At 42.9% G+C, this 16,291-nt stretch overlaps 1 protein-coding gene across 2 annotated transcripts in view; it reads left to right on the forward strand.

Moving 5' to 3' along the window:
• Positions 1 to 16,291, forward strand: part of LOC146868665 (noelin-like) — a 147,445-nt gene that overhangs the window by 98,477 nt on the left and 32,677 nt on the right. The gene's annotated exons all lie outside the window — the stretch shown is intronic.

The raw sequence follows: 16,291 nt of genomic DNA on the forward strand, positions 1-16,291 counted from the left end.
GCACACACGTCAGAGGTTAATACATGTTGTTAGCCCTGGGCTAGTCAAGATGTCTAGGGCATCCCTAGAGTGGGTGGTGTGAAAGTCCACCAGCGTCAGAAGTGCATTGCTTAGCTGAAAATCATGGCTGCTGGGGTGTCTCTTGCAAAAATGGTGGTGGTCTTGGATGATATCTCAGCAGTCTCTGGCGCACTCATATAGTATGTGTATTATTACACCCTAAATATGGCATGCCATCTTTTCTTCCAGAAGACATCAGCTTAGTGGGGAAGGGATAGCTCCCTGCACTATACAAGACCACTGGTTATTGTACACTTTAGAACACAAGCTGGTGATATGTAGTGTGTGGATTATTTGTTACTACTGAAGTTGTGTTCATGCTACTGTTGGTTGTGTCTTGTTCCACATGGCAATGGTGACTACTGTACATGTAGAACAGATTATGGTAATAATGGTAATGTGTGACTGGAGATATCGCTTTACGACACAGCAGGACAGGCTACTATTCAATAAGGAACAGCATCTCATGATGTGTGGTTTGTAGACCATTTACTAGTGCTGAAGTTAGGTGTTTTGTAGACAGCATCGCATGTTATTTTACACAAGCGACAAACATTTGTACTGTTTGGGTGCCATGGAATTTGATGGAGCTGAATGCAGAGCTTACAACTCTACACAACAATGCAGGATATTTGGAGCTGAACAAACACCTCAGTGCACCGCACACCAGGACTGGCTGTTTGCTGTCGAACAGATTCTGGGTATTTGTGACCAGGATATCTGAATGGGTAGCTCCCAGCTCTACACTGCGGTAACGTGTACTGTAACTATGTAACAGATGCTGGTGATTTGTGACCTGGATGTCTGAGTGGTTAGCTCGCTGCTCTACACTGCAGTGAAGGGCACTGTACACAATGTAACTGATTCGGGTGATTTGTGACGTGGGTGTCTAAATGGAAAGCTCTCCACTCTACACTGAAGTAAAGGGTACTGTACACAATGTAACAGATTCTGGGCGTTTGTGACCAGGATATCTGAATGGGTAGCTCCCAGCTCTACACTGCAGTAAAGGGTATTGTACACAATGTAACAGATTCTGGTGATTTGTGACCTAGGTGTCTGAGTGCTGAATGGGTAGCTCCCAGCTCTACACTGCGGTAAAGTGTACTGTAAGTTACAGATGCTGGTGATGTGTGACCGGGATGTCTGAATGGGTAGCTCCCAGCTCTACACTGTGGTAAAGTGTACTGAAACTATGTAACAGATTCTGGTGATTTGTTAGTACTGAATAACCATGTGAGTGCACTACAAAGCAGGACAGTCTACTGTCCGCCATAGAATTGATTATGGTGATTTGTGACCCGGGCGTCTGACTGCGGAATGGGTAACTCCCAGCTCAACACTGCAGTAAAGGGCACTGAAACTATGCAACGAGTCCTGGTGATTTGTGACCGGCATGTCTGAATGGGTAGCTCACTGTTCTACACAGCAATAAAGAGTACTGTACCCAATGTAACAGATGCTAGTGATTTGTGACCTGCATGTAGCTCCCAGCTCTAGACTGTTGTAAAGGGTGCTGTAACTATGTGGGAGATTCTGGTGATTTGTGACCTGGGTGCCTGAGTGTTGAATGGGTAGCTCGCTGCTCTTCATACACAAGGTAACAGATCCTGGTGATTTGTCACCTGGATGTCTGAATGGTTAGCTTGCCCCTCTACACAGCAGTAATGTAACTATGTAAAAGATTCTGGCTTTTGTGATGTGGATGTCTGAATGGATAGCTCGCTGTTCTAAATGGCAGTGAAGGGTACTGTACACTATGTAAATGATTCTGCCGCTTGTGACGTGGATGTCTGAATGGGTAGCTCCCAGCTCCACACTGCAGTAAAGGTATTGTACACAATGTAACAGATTCTGACGCTTGGGACCTGTATGTCTGAATGGGTGGCCCTCTTCACTGCAGAAAACGGTATTGGGCCATATGTATTCTTCCAAATTGCGATCGCAAACGCCGAAATTCGCCGAATTTCGGCGATTGCGATCGCAATTGGGGTTAGTGGTATGTATTAATGAAAACCTGCCTCGCAAAATAAGGAATCGCAAAATTTGAGATTCCCTATTTTGTGATTGCATTTGAGGAATCGCAAATTGCGATTCCTTAAATGGAATGTAAGAAGAACATTAAAAGTGCAATTTGGCCTTAAGGAATCGCAAATTACCACCAACTTCAAGTTGGTGATAATTTGCGATTTTTTTGAAAAATTCACTTTTTTGCATTTTTCAAAGTGCAATGTGGCACACATACATGCCCTTAGGGCATGTATGTGCGCCACATGTGCACCCATGCTTATTTCAGGGGTGCAACAGGGTGTCCTTTTGACACCCTTGCAACCTTGAAGTTGCATTCTCAGTTTTGCGATTCTCTAATTGCTAATCGCAAATTGAGAATGTCTTCCCATTCAGGAATGCATGGGGGGGGGTTTCCTTAAATGCGAATCGCAGTTTGCGATTCACAATTAAGGAATATGTAGGATTTGCAAAATAATTTGCAAATCCTACATACCAAAATTTCATACATATGCCCCATTGTTCACTATATAATAGATGCTGGTAAGTTGTGTCCCAGGTACCATTTATTTGTGCTGAATGGACAGCTTCCTGCTCTATACAGGAGTGCGGGCTACAATTGAACTCTAATAAATCGATTTAGCTGGTAGTGGATGGTTTAGGTACCTTTGTTAGCCCTCGGTGGGCAGCTTCCTGTCCTTGTTAGCAATGGAGCGCATTCCGACAGCCACAGTATCACCTTGTAAAGAGTGATTAGAGAAACAAGGACATCATTCTCAGCACGTTTCCCATGGAAATGCAACCATGTGTACCCTTCACGTTATAACGTAGACAATTTCACATAACAGGGTGTTTGTCAAGTCATGGAAGAAGAGTTATTAAAAGTTTGGTGGATGCACGACCTACACCAAAGACTGTTCACATTACTCAGAGTGTATACTCATGAGTACACCCTAACTAGGGTGGGTGAGGGGGGAGGCAGGTTTCAGTGAATGTCCTGGATCTGCCAAACTCGAAATAGTCAACTAGAATGGTCGACATTTCCATTACACAACATCCAGTCACCTGCACATGCAGTTTTCCTAGCAAGTGAAACACACATGTCAATAACTGAAAGGATGTATCGTTAAAGCCACATGTTAAAAAAACGATGTATGTTTCTATGCTACCCGTGTTCAAATATTGGTCAGTGTTAATGGTATTGAACCTCAGGTGGCAGGTAACCTGTGGTTCAGTGAAAATGGTGGTACAGTTGCTTCAGCCCACAATGGGCAGGCGCGTCCATCACCAAATGCTGTAACTGATATGGGTCCCATACGTCACTTTTGGTTGTCCCTGTGTTGAATTGATCTTAGTTGCCCATCACTACCTGGAGTACTCTATCAGGGCCTCCCACAAGCATTTCCAGAAGCCTTGATCCTGTAATTCCACTGCCCTATACTGAGGTCAATAGAAGGCAGCCCTCCTGACTCCAAAGCCTCCACGAGGTCCATCATTTGGGAATGCCATCGGGTAGTGTAGGTGCTGAGAAAAACAGTGCTGGTCCATCCACCCTATTTGTCACCATTTTCAGCAGCATCTAATCCATGCAAGACCAGTACCAAATTGTGGAGATCTTGTATCAAGCGTGTCAGGTATCGTTGCCATGTGAATACTGACAATGAATCACCATGTTCGGTTCACATTCCAGGACCCAGATCTTGTGATAGCAACATGCCACATCACATGGGTATAATCATTTCTTGCAACAGAGTTTCGTTTCCCAAAAGTGACATCTGCACCTCCCTGGCCTCTTTCTTCTTATAAGAAAGACCCTCCTCCACCATGGAGGCACCTTCGCTACAAGGGTGGATGGACCATTAACTCTAAATGAGGACCGTACTCTGCTTATCATCACAGATCAACACCACAAAGGCATAACATCTATTTCGGCATTGTTTCTCTCTTTGAAAAATGCTAACCTAAAACACTTAAAAGTTCTGTATGTGATTGCGAATGTCTAAATGCTCAAAGGAGGATCTGAGATGGGACACTAAAAGCCCAAGCCACTAGCACGGCACAAGACTTTGGTACAGATAGAAGGACGCTAGTGTCCATATAGTGCATTGATCTTTCTATACAACAAACCTGCAATCACCCAGAAATGATTTATCTATTAGCCCTGCTTCACCCTGTCTGCCATGGATCGTGGTGCAGAATGGTGCAGATAAGACATAAAAGTGCAGGTCAAGAAAGTTGGTTTGGATTGCTAGACATTCGGAATCAGAATAAGTAATGATTACCTTGACGCCCAATAGTTTTATTTGGGAAAAAAATGCTCAAGTAGATTTCTTACCAAATATACTTGCATAAAGTGTGAGTGCGCTAAATAGTTCAATGTAAATTTTGCTCTCCAATGCTGACACAAAATTCTACAAAAAGCATTTTCAGAATAATTTTTCTGTAAAACCTTTTCTGTGACGGCAATTCTTGCTAAAAGTGAATTTGCTTAGAGGCTTTTCTTAGCAAAATTTAATTTTGCTAGATTTGTTTCCTTCAGTATAATTTCTAAACTTGACAGCCTGTATGAAGTTTATGAAGCTAGCCTGCATTTTTTGTGGTGTTTACAGAGAAAAATTGTAGCAAATTTGAACCTTCCTGTTGTTGTATGTAACAACATCAAATACAAAGATGTCAAACTGCTACAATGTAGAGTTCAGAATACCGACTTGCACAGTATCATGAAGGTAAGAATACATAAGGGAGTGGGAGTGTGAATTTACTCCACATATCCACAACACACTGTCGTCCAAGCTGATATCCCACCCAATAAATAATATTGCAGGTCAATATTGCATAGTCTATACTGTTGTAGTACACCTTTTAATATTTAATAGTCAACATCTGCTGTTAGGGTACAATGTTAGCCTCAACAAAAGAGAAGAGTCACAGCTCCGTCAGTGCCTCACCCAGGATTTTTGCTTATGGATCAGCTAATTGGATGCAAGAAGCAGTGGGACAAGTTGTTTCCACCCAAGCACTGTTGCAGGACTCAGACTCTGAGTTTCAAAAAACAATCTCACACCAGTGTCCATAGGACTAGTCTTTATTGCGACACCCAAATACATCTTTCAAATTAAGCTTCATTGCATTTCCCACCATATATTTATTTTTGGACCTCTCTTTTGAACAACAAAGCGTACCTACTGCACTCTTATGAACTTCTTATGCTCTGCCAGTAGGGTTACTGCCCAAGGGGTAGACTTTTTTAATGTTAGAACACAGTTTTTACAATTCCATCTTCTGACATCTCAAATCTTGAACACCACTTGATTCTAGGATGTACTAAGGATGTCTACTTTCAAGAAAACCACTCTTCATAAGTATCATGACAGTTCCCTGAGCTCAGGAACTGAATTTAGTTTACCAAACCATTGATCCATTCATTGATCCATCCATCGATCCCTTCACCTACCCATCATTCTGTCAGTGTTAGCAATCAAACATAATTTCACATAAATATTATGACCAGAGTTTTATTTGCAGTAGATGTAGATTTTCTATTATTAACTTCAATCTGGTCATTGGTTTATAAACCTTATTTTGAGCCCAGTATTTTTGCCCGAAAATATTTAGGCCATATTATTCTAGTACAATGATGTCAGTTCTTCTGTGCATCTTTCCATCCCTCAATCTAAAATAAATCTGGCCATCCATCCTGTATCCCTCTGTATTTAATGAGCTATTGATCCATCTGCCCATCCATCCATACCTCTGCCAGTCGCCTTTCCACTCATCCATCTACACTTCTATCCTTCTCTCCATTCCTGACTTCACTCATCCATCTATCCAGTCATCCATCTATCCATCCCACAGCGAGTCATATTTCCACTCATCCATCTGCATTTCTATCCGTCTCTCCATTCCTGACTTCACTCATCCATCTAACCAGTCATTCATCTATCCATCCCACAGGGAGTCATTATTCCAACCATTCATCTGCACCTGTGCCCTTCTCTCCATTCATAACTTCATCCATCCATTGATCCATCTTGGACATTCAAAGCGACAGCGAGTAGGACAGTGCAAACAAAACAAAACATGACGAATGTTCTCATACATTGTTAGTACAAATGCTTGACTCTGTCACTCCTGTGTGCGTCTCTTAAACTGCCCCCTAATAGCACTTCAAATTAAAGGAGGTGGAATCTGATAAGATGCAAGCGATCACAAGTGTAAATATTGCCTGCTATAACAGCACATTGAAAAAAGGCCTGTTGAAAGACAGACCATGTTGTGATGAAATGTTTTTTCAAGAAAACAAATGGGGCAGAGAGAGGATCATGTGGTCAGTCCTTTGGATCACATATATCCAGCTGGTGACACCCAAAGGCACGACCTGGCTCTCTTAGCCGCCTGCTTCTCCTCCATGACTCCATGGCCTTTCCCCGTTTTACTCCATTTCTCTAAAAGACTTGGTGAAGCGCCTACAAGTTTTATGTATTTTGCAGGACTTTCTAAGTATTAATGAATTTGAGCCAGCGTAAGATATGAGCAGGAAGAAAAAAGGCAGCATACAGATGATCCTTGAATTGGCTTAGAGTAAACCACCGCCATGTCATTTCCTTGAAACTGTGCAGATCCCCCCTTAATTAGACATTAGACCACTTCTTTCATAGCTCCCATCCATGACACCAGCCTGGCTGACACAACAGCTCGACCCCAGGAAATGTCTGCCTGTGTTTTAAGCCTCCAGTGGTGATTATAGAATGACAGGAAGTGTTGTGTTCGGCAACATGCAGCACACCAATGACAGAGTACATTGGACGAGCGCCCCTTTCTGGTGAGCGGAGCTTGTGACTAGAACAGACCTTAATTTTTTTAAAGAATCCTGCTTTAAGCAATCCCTTTATTATGCTACTGGGGTCACTTTTGAAAGGATGTTTACTGGTGATTCAGCAGCATGTGGGTGGGGCATCTCCTCCCCAAGAATTTTACAATTCCCGGCACACAGGCATTGCTCTTTGACTTGGCTAATGTGCGTGGTCTAATGATAGTCTTCCTGTCACAAATAATGCACACACACACACACACACACACACACACACACACATGAAGCACATACACACACACTCAGTCCTTAGCTTGTGTTGAAGAAACTGCTACAACTCCAGGGTTCTGCGTGAGTATTGATTGAAACTGAATCGATCCAAACAGCGATTTGCATTCCTGTTCACAATACATTGATGATTGCCAAGCTTTCATTCATAGACTCTTCACCTCGTTCTATGGCACAGAGCCAGTGGAAGAGGCAGAGTTTTCTGTTTTCTGTCCAATCTTAAGTTTACCTTCTGATTCAGGAAATCAAGAATTTCAGCGTCACCAATTTCTACACCAGATTTCTTTGGATATTCTTCCCTGTATCCTTAGGTCGCATAAAGTTGTCACATAAAGTTGTGGAGGACTGTTCCCTAATGAAATGCTGGTTCGCATTTCGGTCCTGGACACTCTTGAGTAGCCGTGCGCGCTATAAATGTAGTATAACATAACATAACATAACATTTTCTACTGTGGATGGGGGTAACTAATCACCTTTCTATTAAAAATATAGAATAGTTGAATAATTCTTGTATATGGTATTTGATTTAAAAGAAGCTCTGGACTCCAATAGTCACTTGCAATGACTTTCCATATGCCAGTACACTATCAAGCCAAATTGAATATGCTTTTCCTAATTTATAGGTGTTGCAATAATAATTAAGAGCAATGCTCACCGTTTCCATGCAGAAGTTTGAGCTTGAGAAATTCCCCTATGGTCACCTTTTCTATATCAAAATACATTTGCAACGATGGATGCAAATATCCTTCTTTAGCCCCAGTATGGTACAATTTACTGATCTCTCTGCGTTCCACTGCCATCACCAATATTTCATTCATGCTATTGCAAATGCACCTTTCCTTATACTTCTCTGTTGCAGCATTGCTTGAAGGATAGCACCATAGGTCCAGGGCCCTCAACTAAGAATATCCATACCTAAATTATTAATTTCAGAATATTCAAAACTGAGATAAGAAATGGATAGAGAATAGACAATAACGGATTTGGTCAACATAATACTTTTGATTAATGCATACTAGTCACACTATAGAAAAATTATATTCTGCTCCATTGACCACTACAATCTGTAGAAAGGAATACTTTCACACAATGGACTTACATTTGCATTTTGTTGCAAATTTTGTAAGACTCTTTGCAGTCTTATGTTCCTTCTCCTTTGAAGGGTTGCCGTTCTGTCACTCCTTGTGATGCCTACCAAACATTGCATAAAGTATTACTTGAACCTAAGACTGTAGTTAGTGTTACACATAGTGCATGGCTTCTGTTGTTCGCAACACGTGTATTTTTCTCAGTGAAATATAGAGCTAAATGACAGATATGGATTCCACATAAATATTAGATTGGTTTAGTAGGAGAATCAGGAGACACAAAATGGCTCGAGAGGGACTTGAGACCCAAGAGATTGTGCGATAATTTATTAGAAACATTTTGGGGCAGATTTACAAGCCCCTTGCGCCACTTTTGTGTCACTTTCCTCATGTTAAAAGTGACGCAAACGTGGCGCAAGGGGCTTGTAAATCTGACCCTTTATTCTTTATCACTATGCTCTTGGTCCATCAGTAAGCTCACGTCTCCATAGACTCAGTGGAGTAATGCCGGAGTTATTTATCCCATTTTGTCATCACCGCTGTCTGGAAGTGACCCCCTGACAGGTAGTTGTTTTTCTTGTGGCTTCTGCATTTCTTACAATAAAACATTTCAGACAGTGGGTTTTCAACACCAACTGTTGTAGCCCACTGTGAGTGTTGATCTGACAGGCTGTGAGTATATGTTTCACTTTTTTCTAACAGCTTTTAATACTCCACACTGCTCTGTCAATTCATTGAACCTACTGTAGAGTTTGTTGTTAAACCAAGAATTCCCCACTCACTTCCTACCATTTGACCTTTCAGAAGCTATGGGACCACTCTACCAATGGACCATTTCACTATTTTGGCTCGGTATAATTTGACAGCCCTACAGCTGCTTCTTTCAAACACTATACGAAAGAGGCTATTGATCAAACGGCTAATTCTGGTAAGGAGTACCTCAAACGCACACAATGAATGTTCACTTTTGAACATAATTTCCAACTTCAGGCTTCATTTACTCGTGGAAGCAGATGGTTACTATATTTGTAGAATCGATGATAAGTTACAGGGTTCCTGCTTGTTATTATATCTACAAGTAGATTCCCAACCTTCAACTCAAATCCAGCCCCTACTGACTCTGAATGTGCAGATTCACTTTAGAATTGTGTCACACAGTTGTTCTTCAATATTCTTGTTACTAGCAGTAAAGAGCGACCCACAGATTGTCCTGAGAGACATTAATCCCTGAGTTGAATCACCATTTAAGACTGTAGGCTTTTCCACTTCTCTATACCTGCACTTCACAAACATGTTCTTCCATCTTATTCACTCATGCTGGCCCAATAATTTGTTCCAAGGGACGTTTTCCATTTTATTTAATCCAATCAAATAGCAGTTTTCTTATCTGCTCTAATCCCTACCATTCAGTTTATTGACTGAATCTCTATAAAAGCACGTTATTTCAATGCATTGATCAATTGACTTGTCTTCCTGCATTGTATCAACCCCTAACCCTCTTGGATAGCTCCATGACCAACATGACACTAAACAAGGATTCTTTACATGATCCCAATTAGCAAACTAAAAAAAAAGACTGTACATTCCTGTAAACATTTTGAAGTATAGTGACCTAATATAAACATGTTAGTGATCCTAATGTTTTTTCGCCTTCTGACATTGCTATCCTGCTACACTCAAAGCCATGAAACATGGCAGCTTCATACTTGATTACTGATGAAGAAACCACTCAAGGCAGAAGATAAATACGTCAGTCTCCTCTAAATTCAAAACTGGTATACGATTGCATAAAAGCTGCCATAGGCCAAACACATTCCTGATGCCAAAATCAGAAGTCAAATTTCTCTTCCGCATGTTAAGTTCCCCAAAGACTTGCATGCTGAAACCTCAAAGTATGACTAGTTTCTGCCAGGTAGATTTTGAAGAGGTGGGAAGCTAAGACGTGCCCATCGGGCCTCACAGTGCTTTCCTATTTTGCTGGATAGTTTGAGCACCATATGGGGAAGATCCTGTTGCCATTGTCAGTGTGGGGTACCATGATCATTGGATTACTTCTGATTCTAGACTGGACGGCAATGTTTGCTCCATGTGTTAGGTCTGTCCACAATGTTGAAATCACTAAGAAACAAGCAAACCTTTGCTGTGTAAACTGCCATTGGATATATGATGGACAGTGTGTATGTTATTGTGAATCCTATAAGAAATTTGAGAGTCAAAACAGGTTTGCTGTGTTTGGTACACAGAATGAAGCTACGTACTGACAGAACATCATTTTTATTCAATGTTTGGTATAACATGTATTCCCCTGTTTAATCACTAAGGGTTTGATTATAAGTCAGACAATATACAGAGTGCCAGATTTGTGGGGGCACGGCGGTGGTGCTCTCCCGACCGCCCTATTACAATTAGGGCAGTCGGACTGCCATTGCCCTGCCACAGCCGCCAGGGAACCACCGTTCCCTGGTGGTGGTGCGGCAGTGTAGAGGCAGTAATATGCTTGGTGGGGCAGTTGCGGTCCCACCAAGTATATTACAAGTTTCCTCTACGCCACGGTTTTCATTGTGGTTCCTCCTCCATGAAAACGATGGCGGTGAGGAAACAAAGGGGCCACTGCAGGGCCCCCTGGTGATTCATGCCATGTGGATGCACACAGGGGGGTACATGCTGTGCCCCCCTGTGTGCATGCACATCAGTTCCTGCACGGCATGGATTCAATAGTCCATGCCGTGCAGGAACTGTTTTTTGGTGTTGCCATTACACTACCCATTTTTAGAGGCACAGGAAGCCCGCCAGACAGGATTAAATTCCTAATCTGGCGGATGCCCCGACCACGGCTTTGGCAGTGCAGTGGCAGGTCATACCCAGCCTCATACCACCAAACTCATTAATCAGGCCCATAGAGTTTTGTTTTAATACCACATCGCGGAAACTACTTCTATGCTTGTCTGTTCTATCATATGTCCTAGGGCCAGCAAAAATGAAATCAGCTAAACAGGAGGATGTAATGCAAATCATTAGGGGAGGCCAGTTCTAATAAATACCTTCTTAAAATCTTTGTGGTAGTTTTAGTTGTGTATTTCCATTTGTTTATACATTTATTTCCTATATGAAAGTGTTAATTAAGAAAATGCTGGTATTTTAACATCCAACCGATATTTTGAGGTGCCCATATGATGCCCGGGTGGGCTCTGATGAGCTGCACTCAAACAAGAGTTGAAAGACACACCAACTCAAATTCCTTTTGAATTCTCTTACGATAGAACTGTTTTTAAATTGCAAATTTTTGATTCTACTGATTGGATTTTTGTTGCTTTGTTCTTGATTTACTCTATTTTAATAAATTGGTGCAGGAGTTTTCTTGTGTTGTGTTCTCACTTTCTTACTGTTTGAAGTACTGAATAAATATTTTTCACATTGCCTCTAGGTCAAACCTGACTGCCCCGTGCCAGACTACCAGAGGACTGAGCACAGGTTAATTTGTATTTGCTTGTACCTCACCCCGACAAGAATTGTGGTTGCTGCTTGACTTTGATCACCCCCCAACCAGTAACCCAATTTCTCACAGTATTCTATGCACAAACCCTAAGGAGCTAAACAGACATGGCCAAACACCATATTTTCTACATTTTACTTGGAATATCTTAAGACACATGCACAAGTAGAGGAATGTCCATGCTTTGGAATATATTCTTCTTTAGGAGGGTTTCAAAGTTTAGCCTAATGCTGGCATTGATAGAATATTATCTTTTAACAAAAAGGCTTGCATTGAACATCCTAATACTGTATCTATTGAGTAAGATGCTCTTTCCGAAAAAACCATGATCTGACTTGATGGCCCCAGAATGGCTGGTTGGAAGTCTGATACCATGAAGGTGAATATCAGTCACTTAATGTTGTAGGGTGAGAGTGGACGTAAAAACAAAGGAGGCAGGGAAATTAAGTAATGGAATAGGAAAAAGGTTACTCCATCCCAGTCCATATCAGGACTAACCCCTCCTTCATAAACTTCAAAAGCCAGCTCAAAGACCTCTTCCTCAACCAAACTCATCCGAATGGAGAGCTGCCGCCTAACGAGGAATCTTGCCCAATGTAGTATATAATCACTTTGATAAGAAGGCTTTTACTTCACCTGCCTTTTGACTCGCTCCTTTGTGCCCCCTCCCTGAACAGGATTTGTCACAAGTCAATGTTGTTTATTATTATACTTTGTGTTCGATTGCATCACAATAAATTTTGTAAAGCACATTGATACCTTTGGGTCTGGCCAGCACTATATAAAACTCTTATATAATAATAATAGTAAATTATGGAATTCTGAAGCAGAAAGCGTGATTCAATCCCCCAATATCCATTCTCTTTCAACCAATGGTCTGTGAGGGCATTGATTTGGACTCATTGCTCATCATAGATTTGCTGTGGCAACTTTGTACACAAATGGAATCTATATCCTGCCTTTAGAAGAGTTTCTACCCTCATGAACCGTCCAATAACTGTCTTAAGGTATGCTCACTGCTTTATACCAATACCGCAACACTAGGGCAGCACCAAGAAGCACTTTTCCTGAAAAGGTGTGTTTCGGGAGACAGAGAAACAAGTAGCAACTGTGAACCAGAACCATTAGGATGAACTCTTCGAGGTTTATTTACAAGCCCCCTGCATCGGTAAGCCACCTTCTCCCATTTTAAAAGTGATGCACTGGCGGTGCAAGGGGCTTGTAAAGAGGCCTTTTTAGTAGGTGTGCAGCTACAGAGAGACTTTGGATTTATTGACTGCCTTCCTTTGTACCATAAACAGGCAGACAGAAGACATTAGAGTGAATTTCTATGGCATATGCAATTCAGTATAGAGGTCTTTGGTTTATCCACTTGTGGCTTCCCAGGATTGTGCTGTAGTACTTTCAAGACAGCCAAGAATGCCCAGTCTGCCTCCAAGAAGCTGCTGGCCCCTGCTGTACAAACATTTAACTAGGGGAATAAATAGTTAGAGCTCTTGAGACAAATGGGGACCCTGGAACTCTCTCCCTGGACTTGTTTGTGTTGAAATTAAAACAAAAAATTATGAAAGAGCTAATCAGCAGAGGCTATCTTTCCAGGTGGAATCTGGCAGATGCCTTTTGTTCTGCAAATAATTGTTGTAAAGGAAATTGATTGTTCAATGGTTCTAATGATTTTGTAGAAAAAGAAACCTGACAATTAAAATCAGGACCACTGGAACTTTGAATTAGAGGAGGATCAAATTATGTGTCAGGATTGACTAAATTATGTGGCAATAAAAGGAAAAATGTGTGGGGTAATGTGGCACATTTTGTGATTGTATTACTTACTTGTTTTGTCATATTTCCATTCCATCTTGTATTTTACCAGCTTTTAAGACCAATGCTATGTTATTGGTTGGTATCCTTATGAGAAGCTAGGGTAAAAAATTAAGTATGTCTGATGCTAATTTATTTTTGTTTTGTAGCGCAATCTTGAAATGTCCATCAGAGGGGCTGAAAACAATTCAATAGAGACCTAGAGACTCACTTAGAATGAGCCGGAATGGGAGTACTGCCTTTAACGCCTTAACAGGGGTAGTCAGCGATATATAAATACAATACAATACAAATTAAAAGTATTCCCGTCCCAATAAGCTTGTGGTTCCTACACCTCATTTAGAGAAGGGAGAACCACTGGGTTTCCAATGATGAAGTCTCAACTGGCTCGGCCGCAGGAAAACCTTACCCTGGTGACCTTTCCACCCTAGGATCACCAGGGCACAGTGGTAGTAACTATGCCCTACTTAGAGTGGAGCTACTGCCATTTATTTATTCTACGCTGGCCACATGCAAAGCAAAACAAACCCGGACACTGAAAACAAACATTGACAATGGTGTGGCGACATTAGTGCTTAACTTGTAAAGAAAAAGAAGTGCCAGTGCTGAAAATGTTGCCAAGGAGGCCACACCCCACATTTACCTCCGGAGTGTCCAACTTTCAACTCCCGCACTGCCCAAGTCTCTATCCTGTAACCATGCTCTGCTGTCTGATCCCTGATACTTCTTTACCTACACCGACAGATGAGTGCAAAAACAAAATGCAATTAATATTGAGACTACCATCTGCAGGATCAGAGATTGTAGCTTCTACCCTGTGAAAGAAGTGCCAGTGCTGAGCACCGGCTCAAATTAAGCACTGGGCGACATCTGTTTACTCCTCAGGGTCATTTTTTTTTCATTTTCTGTAGTAGACTCCAGTCTTGGGACTTTATTTTAGAGGAAAAAATGAATTCTGAGTGCAGCAAACAATCATGGACTCTGATGCGACTTTAGCGCATCACCAGCTAGGTGAGCAGGGAACTGTAAATGTCAGGCAGTCCTCCACCAAAAGGGGTGAAGGCAGGGGGTCTGCTCAGTGCAGTGGTGTCACTAGAGGAGTGCGGGGGGTGCGGACCGCACCGGGTAACACCATCACATGGGGTGACACCGTGACACCAAAATGCAAAATAATGGGACCTCCGCCCACGGACAAGCCTGCATGGGGGAGCCTCGCGCCCGGAGCCCAGGCAGGGACAGCATGGCATCCATAGGGGACTTCGACCCGGGAGTTCTACCCGCTCACAGGTGCCGTCCTCAGATCGCCCCGGCGCGGCCGACGTCCCCTGGTTGCTGCTGGCTGCTGCTGCTGCAGTGGTTTCCACCAGCCCTTAAATACATTCTGAAGTAATCACGGGTGCTCCGGGCGGGCTGCCAGGAACAGAGCGCGCATGGGGAGCACAGGGAGCACAGCGTTAATGACTACGCCAGCGGCGCCGGGGCTCAGACTGGGTTAGCCCGACGATGCCTCCCGCACACCTTTGGACCGCACAGGGACAGGCAGATGGAGGGAACGGGGCCCTCCAAGAGACGACGGTTCTCCGCCTCTCCGCTTTTTTTTGTTTTCACAAGCTCTCCCGGGAATTGCAACGTCCCCGTTACCGTTATAGAAAGGCGCGGCTCTTCACCTGCTTCAGCGTACATTCAGCTATCGCCCAGAAAGAGGTCGCAGCTGCATGCTATTGGGACTTCATCATTTTCGTGCTTTTTGGAAGTGCACTTATCCATCCATGTTTAATAAATACTGGCAGTTCCCCGAACGGAGCTCTTTATTTCGTGGAGAGCAAACATTTGGAGGAGTGCGTAGGCAGTGGCGTCACTAGAGGGGTGCAGGGAGTGCGGGGGGTGCGGATCGCACGTCACCATGAGTTACCGCACTGGGTGACACCAACCGTAGTGACGCCGCTGGCTCAGTGGGGTGGCAGGCTGACAAAAAGGAGCCTTTCGGTTATATTAACCAGTCTTTGAAACATAAACTGCATTTTACAAAGCCACTACACCCCAGTTTATGATGGTAGGTTGAGTATAGTGCCAAAAAGATTTTAGGATTTTTAAACCAGAATCAGTGTGTAGCGACGTGGGGGCATTTTTACTGGGGAGAGGAGTTAGGGCTAGGGCTAGGGCGGTCAACCTCGAATCTGAGGAACCCAGTTTCAGTCTCGGCAATGACACTGAACATCCTGTGATTCTGGGCAAATCACTTAATCTCCCCGTGCCTAATAAAAATTAATATGTTATGTTATGTTATGTTATGTTATTTTTATTTGTACCGCGCACAGCTGCCCCAGCAAAGGGGCGTCCTGGCGCTTTGAGAAGGTGAACACAACACAGCACTAAAAGCGGACAAAAGGAGACGAGCCACAACAGATAAGCTTAAACAAATAAAAAGGTCTTGATAGCCCGTCTAAACTGAAGGAGCTCATCGATGGCCCGGATTTGTGGAGGAAGAGAATTCCACCAACTCGCTGCCAGGACTCGAAAGGAGCGGCCACCAATTCTGCTCAACTTAAAACGCGGGACCACTGCTAAGTTCTGGCCTAGCGATCTAAGAGTGCGAGAGGGGACATAGGGAATCAGCAATTTCTCCAAGATTTGTGGGGGAGTACCCTTTAGGATTTTAAATGCAAAGCAGAGAACCTTAAATCTAATCCTCTGCTGCACAGGGAGCCAGTGGAGAGAGCGCAGAGT

Source organism: Triturus cristatus, chromosome 1_2 (genome assembly GCF_964204655.1).
Source record: "Triturus cristatus chromosome 1_2, aTriCri1.1, whole genome shotgun sequence".
NCBI lineage: Eukaryota > Metazoa > Chordata > Amphibia > Caudata > Salamandridae > Triturus > Triturus cristatus.